This window comes from Artibeus jamaicensis, unplaced genomic scaffold, assembly GCF_021234435.1.
Source record: "Artibeus jamaicensis isolate MK-2021 breed Jamaican fruit bat unplaced genomic scaffold, CSHL_Jam_final scaffold_1964, whole genome shotgun sequence".
Lineage (NCBI taxonomy): Eukaryota > Metazoa > Chordata > Mammalia > Chiroptera > Phyllostomidae > Artibeus > Artibeus jamaicensis.
The window spans coordinates 41,080,220-41,093,323 of NW_026522030.1; the positions used below are offsets into that span (position 1 = coordinate 41,080,220).

General features: G+C 39.2%; 1 long non-coding RNA gene across 1 annotated transcript in view; it reads right to left on the reverse strand.

Moving 5' to 3' along the window:
• LOC119051770 (uncharacterized) overlaps positions 1–13,104 on the reverse strand; it is an 89,384-nt gene that overhangs the window by 51,325 nt on the left and 24,955 nt on the right. The window contains exon 5 of the long non-coding RNA XR_008389947.1: positions 2,924–3,029. This is a non-coding gene — a long non-coding RNA (uncharacterized LOC119051770). The remainder of the gene's footprint in view (positions 1–2,923; positions 3,030–13,104) is intronic.

A 13,104-nucleotide genomic window follows, 5' to 3' on the forward strand; every position in this document is an offset into this window, starting at 1 on the left:
CCCAGCAGTGAAAGCACAGTTTTTTCAATGAGATCAGGAGCAGACAAGAATATCCACTTTTGCCATTTTTATTCGGAATAGTAATGGAAGTTGTGGCATAAGAATCAGAGGGAAAAAAAAAGGGCATCTGAATTGGAAAGGAAGAAGCAAAACTTATTTGCAGATGACCTAATACTATGTCTAAAGAACCTTAAAGACTCCATCAAAATTATTAGAATAAATGAATTTAATGTTAATAAATCAGTTGCATTTTATACACCAATAACAAACTATCAGAAAGAGGAATTAAGAAAATTCCATTTAAAATTGCATCAAAAGAATAAAATACCTAAAAATAAATTTAACTGAGGAGGTTAAAAACCTGTACTTGGAAAACTATAAGGAGTGTCCAACCTTTTGGTGTCTCTGGGCCACACTGGAAGAACAGTTGTCTTGGGCCACATACATTAAATACATTGCAACATGTAATCACAAAGATAATCTCATAATGTTTTAAGTAAATTTACAACTATGTGTTGGGCTGCATATGTAGCCATAATGGGTTTCATGCAGCCCATGGGCTGCAGGTTGGACACCCCTGAAAGAAATCAGAGATTAAATAAATAAATAAATTGATATATAATGCTCATAAATAGAAGTAACACAATTAAAATATCAATGCTGCCCAAGGTAATCTACAGACTCTATGTACTCCTTATCAAAATACCAATGGCACTTTTCACAGAACTAGAATAATCCTGAAATTTGTATGGAACTACAAGACCCTAAGTAGCCAAAGCAATCTTAAGAACGAAGTTGGAAGTATCCTGCTACCTGATATCAAACTACAAGGCCACCATAATCAAAAAGCATAGTACTGACATCAAAACAGACACATAGATCAATGGAACACAATAGAGAGCTCATAAATAACACCATGCCTATTTGGTCAATTAACATTAGAGGTGAGAACATACATTGGGATAGAGATAGCCTCTTCAATAATGTTAGAAAAACTGGACAGATACTTACAAAAGAATGGAACTGGTTCACTCTCTCACACCATATACGAGAATAAAGTCAAAATGGATTAAAGACTTAAATGTAAGACCTGAAACCATAAAACTCATAGAAGAAAAAATAGGCAGTAAATTCTTTGACATTGCTCTTAGTTAATATTTTCTTTTTGGATATGTTTCATCAGTCAAGGGAAATAAACAAAAACAGGTGGGACTATCTTAAAAAGTTTTTGCACAACTAAGGAATCCTTTGATGAAACAAATAGTCTACTAAGTGGCAGAAAATATTTATCAGTGATACATCTGATGTGGGGTTAACATCTAAAATATCTAAGGTACTCATGTATCTTAACATCAAAATAAAAAATAATTTGATTTTAAAAAATAGGCTGAGGACTTGAACAAACATTTCTTCCAAGAGGACAAGCAAATGGACAATAGACCAAAGAAAAGGTGCTCAACATCACTAATCAGAGAAGTGAAAAGAAAAACCACAATGAGATACCACCTCATACTTATTAGAATAGCTATTTTCAATAAATCAACAAACAAGTGCTGGTTAGGTTGTGGAAAAAGGGGAGTCTTATGCACTGTTGGAGGGATTGTTAACTGGTGCAGCCACTTTGGAAAACCATATAGAGGTTTCTCAAAATATTAAAAACAGAACCACCATATGACCCAGCAATTCCACTTCTGGCTATTTATCCAAAGGAATCTAAAGCACTCATTTGAAAAGATATTTGCACTCCTATGTTCATGGCAGCTTTATTTACTATAGCCAAGGCATGGAAGCTATGTAGGTGTCCACCAATGAACGTTTGGGTAAAGTTGTGACATATCTCATACATGTACACAATGGAATATTACTCAATCATAAAAAGAATGAAATCTGCCACTTATGATAACATGGATGGACCTAGAGAGTATTATGCCAAATGAAATCAGTTAGACAAAGACAAGTACCATACGATTTTACTTGTGTGCAAAATCTAAAAAAACAAAAAAAAACAGAAACAAATTTATGTTTGCCAGATGGGAGAAGGTTGGTAGGGGGAGGGAGGGGGGTTGAAATATATGAAGGAATTAAAAATACACACTGACAATTATAAAAATAGTCACAGAGATGTGAAGTACAGCATAGGATATATAGTCAATAATACTGTAATTTGTATGTATGGTGTCAGATTGATACTAGACTTATCTGGGTGATCACTTCATCTGGTATATGAATGTGAAATCATGAAGTGATATACCAAAAACTAATATGTCAGTTGCAACTAAAAAATAAAAAATAAATTTAAAAGGGGGAGGGTAAGAATAGTAGGGGCAATATAGAATCTAAAGAACTTGAGACATGTGGTCATAAACTAAAGGGGGGAATGGTGGGGAGGGGGTGTGCAGGGTGGAGGGGGATGAAGGGCGGAATAGAACAACTGTAATGGCATAATCAAAAAATATATTAAAAAAATAAAATAAATTTAAAAGAAGCAATCTAATTGATCATCAACAGAAAAATGAATACACAGCAATAGTGGTCTGTTTATGAAACATTACACCATGTAGCAGTGAAAATGAATGGACCACAATTATGTGGCTGAAATCTAATGCTAAATTCAGAGAAAGGCTGTTGCAAAATATATACAGCCAGCTTCCACTTATTTAAAAGTTTAAAATATGAAAAATGACAGTACCTATTGTGAAAGATACATGTGTACACAGAAGCAGGAAAGCACTCAAATCCAACTCAGTGCTTATCTGTGGTGTGGGAGCAAGGAGGAAATAGAGAACTCAACCAGGTCTGAAGTGAACTTATCAAAATGTTAGCATTGCTGAGAACTCAATGGTACATATGGTTTTGTTATTATACTCTTCCTATTTATTTTTGTTGCTGATTTAAATTTTTTTTGTAAGTCACAGGTACTCACTGAGACCAGATGGGTGATTGGGGGTCATCTGGAAGAAACCCAGAAGAGGATCCGGAGTGAGTTCCAACCTTGTCTCCTCTCCACATGGCTCCAGTTCATGATCTGTCTGCAGAGAAAGGATTTGCATCATTTTGGTCCTAATCTTAGTAATTTAATTTTACTTGAAAGATATTGTTCCCCAAAGACCACCAGGCCACATCTGCTCTGGCCAGAAATAGCACAAAGTACACTCTCTCTGTGAGGCTGAGCCCTTGTTTCAGTTTGCCACTTGGCTCCATTTCCAACCTCGCTCACTCAGTGCAGCAAAATGCTGAGCCACTGACAGATTATTGGAGAGAGAGAGAGAAAAATGATCTAAACAAGCAAAAAGTATAAGGGGGGGTGGGGAAAGAGAGAGAAAAAAAGAGAAGGAGAATCAGCTTCGCATGAGGAAATAGACAAACTCACAGGAAGTGATCAAACTAAAGTTGGGATATTGCTGAGAAACCATAAAACAAACACGAGAAGTAGTTTAGATATGTAGAACTTGAAATAGCAACACTTTTATAGCCTTCAAGGGCCAATGCATGCAATCCAACAGAGGGAGTTCATTAACTTTCTTCTAGTGTATCTTACATCAAAAAACAACCAGACAAATGATATTTTGGTAATGACTGGAGACCCTTGTGCTAAGAGATTTATTGCACTTTAGAAAAATTCAGGACAGTGGCTTTTAGCACTGCATCTTTTATACTTTTCAAGTTACATAAGAGATGCTTCTTTTTTTTCTTGAAACATAACTTCCGGGTCAGCTTTAGCTTCTCAGGTGGGCGAGCCAAAGCTTCCTGGTGTAGGAGGCAGTAACGCTGGCACAAACAAGGTAACACTTACAGTAGAGGGCCTGGGACAGATCGTTCTCTGGAGTCGCACAGCAAACTGTATGTTACTGTATCTTTCAGATGCTTCTCACCCTGAAATGCCTACCAGTGATATGCACTATGCACATGTTCTTTTTGTATTGCTGGAGAAAACAGCTCTGTGACAGAATTCCTTTCGTTTTATTGAGAGCAAATGCAGCAACCACTAACTGTGATTGAGCACATACTCTTGTAAATCCCTTATCTCATTTAGTGTCATCCACCTCCTCAGGAAAGAACTCTTCCCAGCCTCATTTCATAGAAAACAAACCTGAGACACAGGAAGGCTACGTAATATACATCGGGTCCCCCAGAAGAAGTGATAGAGACAGGAGTCTGAGTCAGACGGCTGCTTCTAACAGACTTTACGTGCCACACTATGTCTGGAAGGAGGTATTTAAAATAAGTGGAGGCAGCTATTGTGATGACAGCACCAAGTTATGTTAGAATCACGGGACCTCCGCCTCAGATAGAGCAGCTCTAAGAGGGAAGTATTCACACGTTGGTGAAAACGAGGATCGTTCACTAAATATCAGAATCCTTTCCTTAGAGCTCTTAGAAATTAGGAGCATCCGTTCCAGGGCTCCTGTGTATCCTACCCTACCTAAGTATGGCTAATTCTTCCATGTCCCTCAACTCTTCAGAGAGCAAAAGTGGAGATGGACTTGAAAATCCTATTGGACAAAAGTCAGAATGCTTAAGCTGAAGTTCAGTATTGCCACTTAGTAAATGAATTCATTTTCTTTACATCATTTCTGTGACATGAGAAAAAAGGATGCCTAGTACTTAAAATGGAAAGTCAAACCAGGTAGGGCCATGGAGAACTTTGCATACATTGTGGACACACCAGGGTTATTTTCTTTGTTCCATAAGTCAAAGCAGAACATTACAACAAAATACTGGAAACATCTACGCAAGACCTATGCAGATCTCCAAGAGCCTTCTTTTGCATTTAGTATTATTAACCTTGGTCAAATCATTTTTCTTTTTAAAAAATTTTCATCTTTAAGAGGAGGAATATTAATCACCAAAGTCTCTTCTAACTTTGATATTTTGTGATTTGTTTTGCCCCAGATCTAGGATAACTGAACTGGGGTTTCCAAATGGTAGTTTAGGTATTATACTTCCAAGTCACCTTATTCTTCCAAGGTAAAAAATCATCACATTCCCAGGGCCCCACCAATCACACAGGACCCCAGAGGAAACATAGCAGCCCACAGATAGTTACTGTGGCTCTAATTTCCCCCAAGTTCAAGTGTTAGAGAAAAGTGAACTGGATTCTTTATCAAAGTCAGTAGATATCTGGTTTAGCAGACAACCTACTTAAAGCAGGGATGGTGGTATTCCAACCCTTTTGTCATGGGTAATGCCAGACACATGAGGAATGCAGGACAGGATGAACTGTGTGGGAGTTTTCCAGCTATGTGATGTCATGTTGCTGCTTCAGTGATAAGCATCACTTGAAAATGATTCAGGTATGACCAGCTGGAGCAAGCTGGGAGCAGGAGCCAGGGTTCCTGCCTCTCTGCGTTGGTCTTTCCACAGAAAGATGCATCAAGTGTGACAACTGTAACTTGAGGGAGGGACTGGAGCATGGTCCTGAAGCAGCTGGGTTTCAGCTGAAGGCTTTATCAGTCCCTCCAGAACAGGGCTGACTTCATTCCATGGGAAGCCAGCCCCTGGGGAGCCTAGGGATGTGGCTGAGAATGACAGGTCCATTCTCAAAGGAAAGATGATCAGTCACTCAGATCACAGTCTATTACCTAGACTCGCCCCCAGCCATTCCATCCCCTGGTTTTCTGACAGGCTGAAGTGGTGGTAGGAAAAGTCACTTATGCAGCATGTAGCCCTGTCCGCAGCCTCGAGATCCATCATATTGCCCATGGCCAGAATAGTTATAATGAGATAAACATGGATAGCCTCCCAAATCACTGTGCAGTGGACACCTATTAATGATTCATTCTGCATCTGGAGCAGAGCATGCTCATTTCTGCCTGAGGCAGCTGCCCTGGCCACTCTCTCCCAAAAGCTTGGCCCTCAGGTCTCACAGAGTTGGCTCCTTTCTGCAATTTAAATTTTATGTGAAACATCATTTTCTTTTTTTGAAATGTTCTGATGTATACTCTTTTTAAGTATTTCTTATTCATTATGCTATTATAGTTTTCCCAATTTTCCACCTTAATCCCCCCTCCACCCTGCCCCCCAACCCTCCAGCATCCCCTCTTTAGTTCATGTCCATGGGTTGTACATATAAGTTCTTTGAGTCCTCTGCTTCCTATACCATTTTTATCTTTCCCCATCTATTTTATGCCTACTAATTATGCTTCTTCTTCCCTGTACCTTTTCGCCCTTATTCCTCCCTTCCCCCTCCCCACTGAAAACCCTCCATGTGATGTCCATTTTTCTGATTCTGTTCCTGTTCTGGTTGTTTGCTTAGTTTCTTTTTTCTTTGTTTTTCTTTTATTTTAGGTTCATTTGTTAATAGTTATGAGTTTGTTGTCATTTTATTGTTCATATTTTTTATCTTTTTCTTAGATAAGTCCCTTTAACATTCCATATAATAAGGGCTTGGTGGTGATGAACTCCTTTAACTTGACCTTATCTGGGAAGTACTTTATCTGCCCTTCCATTCTGAATATAATATACCAGTGGATACGCAGAGTAATCCACTGGTTTAGCATAATCTTGCTGGATAGAGTAATCTTGGATGTAGGTCCTTGCCTTTCATGACTTCAAATACTTCTTTCCAGCCCCTTCTTGCCTGTAAGGTTGCATTTGAAAAATCAGCTGATAATCTTATGGATACTCCTTTATAGGTAACTCTCTTCTTTTCTTTTGATGCTTTTAAGAGTCTCTCCTTATCTTTAATCTTTGGTAACTTGATGGTGATGTGCCTTGGTGTGTTCCTCTTTGGGTCTTGCTTCTTTGGGACTCTCTGGGCTTCCTGGACTTCCTGGAAGTCTATTTCCTTTGCCAGATTGGGGACGTTTTTCTTCACTATTTGTTCAAGTAAGTTTTCAACTTCTTGCTCTTGTTCTTCTCCTTCTGGCACCCCTATAATTCAGATATTGGAACATTTCAAGTTGTCCCAGACAGTCCTCAGCCTCTTCATTTTTGGGGATTATTGTTCTTTGTTCTGATCTAGTTGAATGTTTATTTCTACCTTTTGTCCAAAATTGTTGCTTTGAATCCTGGTTTCCTTCTTGTTACTGTTGGTTTCCTAAATATTTTGCTTTATTTCATTTTGGGCATCTTTCATTTGCTCTTTTATTTTTCAACCAAGCTCAGTTAGTTCTGTGAGTATTTTGATTACCAAGGCTTTAAATTCTTCATCAGATAGGTTGGCAATCTCCTCATCATTTAGTTCTGAGGTTTTGCTGTGTTCTTTCATTTGGGCCATATTTCTTGGTCTTGGCACACCTGAAATATCATTCTCTTAGACTTCCGTGCATATACCCTCCCATAACTCTCTATCCCAACACTCCATTTTATATTTTCTATGGGACTTATTATCTGAAATGAGTGTTCATTTATTTTCCTAGTTTATTGTCTACTTTCCCCTTAGAATGTTAACTTAATGAGAGCTAACATTATCTCTGTCTTCTCCAAACTATCCCCATCACCAGAAAAATATCTAGCAGATAATGAGGGATCAATAAAAATTAGTGAAATTTAATTTCACTAATTTAATTTTTAATTTAACTCAATTAATTTGTTGATGGGTTGATAAATTTTTATTTAGGACAGGTAGGTAGTAGCAGTGGTGAGATTTCGAAGCTTCAGGGTGGCTTTCATAGACACCTTGAATAACTCACCATTTCATGAGCCATCCTCTGTCAGTGCCCCATGTATTTATACTTCATAACTATTTCCACTTAGGAATGAATTTGGTTTCAAATAACAACAATAATAATGACCTATCACAGTATACTGTGATTTCAACAAATAGGTTATAATTTTTTCTCAAATGAGAACAAATCAGGAGGTATGCAATCCAGTGTCAGTGTGCAGCTCAATCGTAGAGGGATCTTGGCTCTTTTTCCTTTGTGCCCTCTCTTCCTAGTACACAACTGCCATCTGGTGCTTGTCATAGCATGGTCACATTATGGCTGCTCTGCCACCAGGCATCACATCTTAATTCCAGAGAAAAGGAGGAAAAGCAAAAGAAGAAAGAGCCGTGCCACATAAATGTTTTTTTTTTTATTGGTAAAATAAAAGCTTTCCCAGAACCCATATCCAGCCACCTTCTGTTTACACCTCCTATGTTAGTACTGGGTCACATGGCCACCATTACACCAACTACTGACAAAGAGAAATGAAATTACTATACTTTCAGATTGTACAATTTGTTCTCTGGGGCTGGAGAAAGGACTCATTTTTCTTTATTTTTTAAAAAAGATTTTATCTATTTTTGGAGAGAGGGAAAGGGAGGGAAAAAGAGATGGAGAGAAACATCTCATTGCCTCTTGCATCCCCCCAACTAGGGACCTGGCCCACAACTCAGGCATGTGCCTTGACTGGGAATCCAACCGGTGACCTTTTAGTCTGCAGGCCTATGCCCAATCCACTGAGACACACCAGCCAAAGCAGGATCTATTTATCTTGAGATCAAGGTACTGCCATACTCTCCTCAACAAACAGATGTGTCAGAACTCAATGAACTAAAATAGATATTTGACCCAAAGGTAGAGCACTGGCTTGCAGGAACCGAGAGCAGATTCCTGAGCTGTCATGTTTTTAAACTTTAAGATTTGGTTGTGCAACTTGTCTAAATTCCATGATATGCTCAAGTATCTTCACAATATATTAACTTTTTTTTTCTTAAGCTAGCTCAAGATAGATTCTGTTATTTGAAACTACAGGGTCTTTGTTATAAGAGCATCTACCTACCAACATTTGATGCGGATAGCCAGGCTATGCTCCACGGGCACTGTGGTGCATCAGACCATCCAGCCACCCCTCCCCAAGAATGATTGTTTTTGTAGCACTCTGCTCCTCCCGAGGTGACCCAAACACTGAGACATTATGTCACCAGCCTGACAACCTCTTCTTCCTCTTCATCTTCAGACAGTATTTGCTGAGGTCCCAAGTACACAGGGAGGCCTGCTGGGTACTAAAGCTCTGCCTTGTGACAGAAGAATGTAGCTTGTTCAGTAACAGCCATGCTAACTAGGGAAGGAGTGGAACTGTTAGGTCACATCACAATTCTATGACAAAGGACAAAAATATATTGCGCCTTCTGCTTATCAGCCCAGCCCTTTTTCTTTTTTAAACCACATGACTATTCAGGACACAAACACATGGCCCTCTATGCCTCTATAATTAAGAAAGATCCTCATGAGTGAAAAGCCTGGCCAACCCAACTTAGCATTGCATCCCTGCTAGTAGCCACCGTGAATAGTCTGTGAGATAATAAGGGTTATCAGTCAAGTATTCTGTGGAGATAACTCCACAGATCTCTTAGTCTGTCAGCTATGAACTTGATCTACATTCCTTTTTGATGTGTGTATCTCTTCAATTTATGCAAATTTTAGACAGGAGTTTTCAAAATGTGTTGCTTGCAACTTACATGTTTCACATGAACAAATGGTTCCACGATCATATGACTTAAAGAGAAACACCTGATTTAAAAAAATTAAATGATTTCATTGCAAAACATTGCAAAGCCTATAAGATTCCAATATGCATAATGAATAGCTAAGAGAAGGATTTAGTGTGTGGCATTTTCTGAATTGTTTAACCACTAATATTTGAAAGGCTAGTGATTAAGAGCTATGCTTTGGGAAGCACTGCCAGCAGGGGAGGGTGCAGGAGTTAAATCCTAGAAACTACTACCTCCTTTAAGCAGCAAGAGGCACATTCCATGGCTTGGTGAAGTAGGCCATGTCCAAAGTCATGTATACCCCTCCTGAATGTCACTAGGTGGTCAGGGCCATCCCTTAGTCCCCTGTTCCTGAGTTCTACATCACAGCTGTTGCCCTGGGTGAAACACACATCGAGCTAGGAGGGAGCGCACTTGTGGTTTCGAGCGGAGCATGTTACTTCTATGATCATCAGGTTCCCCTCCTTCCAAAGCAGCTTGATAGACCATCTGACAATAAGGAGAATGAGGTCACTGCTGGAGGGTGAACACCCTATCGTTTTTCTTCTGTTCCAACCTTAATCAAAGCAATTTCATCACACAGAGGTGAGCAAGCCACATTGACCTTTGTCACATGATACATGAAGACTTATTTGTCTTGTTTAGATTCATCTTCTCTGAAAGACCGCTTGGTACAGCATAACATAAATATCCTGCCTCCCAGTGTACAAACATTCCCCTGAGATATCTGGTACCATGTAGGCTGCTTCATAACCTTTCTATGCTTCAAGTATCCCTACACTGATGAAATGATTTTAGGAGAATTAAATGTCGAGATTGGCAATAGTTCTGTCAAAGCTTCATTCATGGGACATCTAGAAGTAAACCTTGCTTCCCTGGAAGCCTTTTTTCCAGGGACAGAGAGATCCAAGTCAAAGAGAAAAATAACTAGAAAAACTCATTTATTATCACAATGTAATAATATAAACTTCAGTTAATGGAGTAAGTCTAGGAGAATTTCATCACTAACTCTAAAGTTTCAGCCATTTAATAATCAAAACTTTGTTTCTCCTTATCCCCAAGACGAATATTTTCAGTCTATATTAAATAAGGATCCTTATTCCCTTCAACTTACTTTGACCTTATGTTCTCCTAAATTCAATCATGTGAAATGTTCTGAGAAAACCCCTATAACCTACCTCTGTGAAAAAGGAAATAGTCTTCTTTGTAGTAATAGAAATGAGAATATTAAAAGCCACATGGTGTAATAGAAAAAAAACTAACAAGGGAATCAGAAGACCAAGATTATGATCGGTGTTTAGACAGCTGTTGTTATAAGTTGAATTGTGTCCTCCCCAAAATTCGTATTTTGTAATTCCAACCCTCAGTTTCTTATAATCTAACTTTGGAGATAGGGTCTTTAAGAATGTAATCAAGTTAAAATGACGTTATTAGGGTGGGCCCCCATCCAATTCGGCAGGTGTGCTTAAAGAAGAGAACATTTGGACAGAGACATACATAGAGAGAAGATGATATATTGAATAAATGCAGGGAGAAGACAGCCATTTACAAGCCAAGGCCTAGAACAGATTCTTCCTTCACAGCCCTCAGAAGGAACCAAACCCTGCCAACATCTTGACTTTGAACTTCTAGCCTCTTGAACAGGGAGACAATAAATTGCTGTTGTTTAAGCCACTCGGTCTGTGGTACTTTGTCACAGCAGCCCTGACAAAAGGGTTGTGTTCTTGGATAAGTGTTCCAGTATCTTTAGGTCCATCTCCTCGTCCATAGCATGAGGAGAGAAATGACCTTTGAGATTGCTTTTATGTCTAAAGGCTAATGATTGAGAATGAAGGTAGCCTCTCACCAATTCTCCTGAGATGTAAACATGCACCATCTTCTGAGAAAAGCTTTCCCTCTTATCTACAGATCAATGGATTAAAAGCCATCTTTGATAGTCCTGTCTGGCCATCCTAATTTATATTTCAATAATGACTTTGGGAAGCAAAATAAGGAAGAAAGGAGGCTCAAAAAAACTCCTAAGAAAGGTCGCAACCATATAAATTTATATCTTGTTACAAGAAATTTGTCATTTGGAAAAATTGGCTTATCGTAGATTCTAAAGGAGGTGCCGGGGTGGGCTCAGCAGTTGAAAAGATCAATAACAAATGTACATTTCATGGCAGTGTTCCTATAGCAGAGCCTCTGTAAAGTAAACAAAAGCACACATTTTGTGCTCTCTTCTCAACCCATTTGAGTGGTCTCTCTCTCTCTCTCTCACTTAAATGTTTATCATAAAAGGAAATATGTTTCAGGCACTACCATTGAACTTCTGAGTGCTACTATCCTGTTCCATCTCACCAATAAAATGGTTAATAACCACGACTTTTTGCAACATTTATCAACCTCGTCTCAGCTTGTATCATCTTGGTGTAAATCCCAGGCTATTAATGCATCTTCAAAGCCTGGAATATAGTATTAATGCCAGAATCATAATGGGTAATGAGCATTTTGGCAACTGAAATTGCAATTCTAAGTGCTATAAAGCAGAACCAATGTTCTAGCCCCTTCTCTTTACCTCATTGAATGTATACTCTCCTGCCAAAGGAAATGCAAAGATAAGTATTCTATTCTATCGTATAATTTTATCATTGCTAAGAAGCAGTGATAGGGTGACCTTCATGAGCAGCTAAATGGTTAGCTTTACATCAACTATATAAAAATAAATCAACATACTTGGTGCACATCAATCCAACATTTAAATGCACAGTGCCTGTGTTAGTCAGGGCCCCAAGAAGATGGAATACACAAACCAGGATAATGCAAAGAAGATTTACTAGGGAACGTTTTACAAAAGTATACTCGGGGTGTGATAAAACCACAGGGACTGAGGGCAATAATCCAAAGTTAGGAGCTGAAGTACCACTACCACCGTGGACAAATCAGGACAGTCTCTAACCAGCTGAGCTACCTGGTCAGTGCTACAAACATCAGTTTGTCAGTCCACTTATTTATGCATTCATTGGATGATTCTTGTACACACCTTGACCCGAGATCAAACCTGCAACCTTGTTACCACCCTTTGGCACAAGGAGACAAGGAGGAAGAGTGGTGAGCAGAAACGAAGGAAAAAGCCATGTAGAGAAGACTGCCTTGAAAGGCGTAGTGGTATTCCACCTAGAGACATTACTCAGTTTTCCCACAAAGACGGAGTGAGGTGAATAAATACCCTGATCTTATTCACCTCCCACCCTTCAGTTTCCTACCAGAGATCCCACTGGTCAGACCCAATCAGAGAAAGAGAGCAGTGTGCTCATGGATGTGGTCCATCAGGGTCAGCCTCTAATCCAAGGTGGGTAGCTCTAGAGAGACAATTGGATGACATACAGCACAGTGCCAAATAACCCGACAACTCACTGAGATATTTATAAACATTATAACCACAGAAACATCCCTGCTATTATACACCATTTTATGCCCAGACACGTCATTCCAACACAAGCAACTTTCAAATTCTCTGACACCAAACTGGGTGTCCAATAATTCAACTGAATGCCACGTTAACTACCCAGAGTTAGCACAGACCCCACATGTTAAGGGCTTGGTCTCACTTTAGACGTCAGCCACAAATGGGGTCTCCAGAGGACTTACTCTTCTGCCAGGCTGACTACAAATCTGGAGATTCTTGTAACTCCCACTCAGGT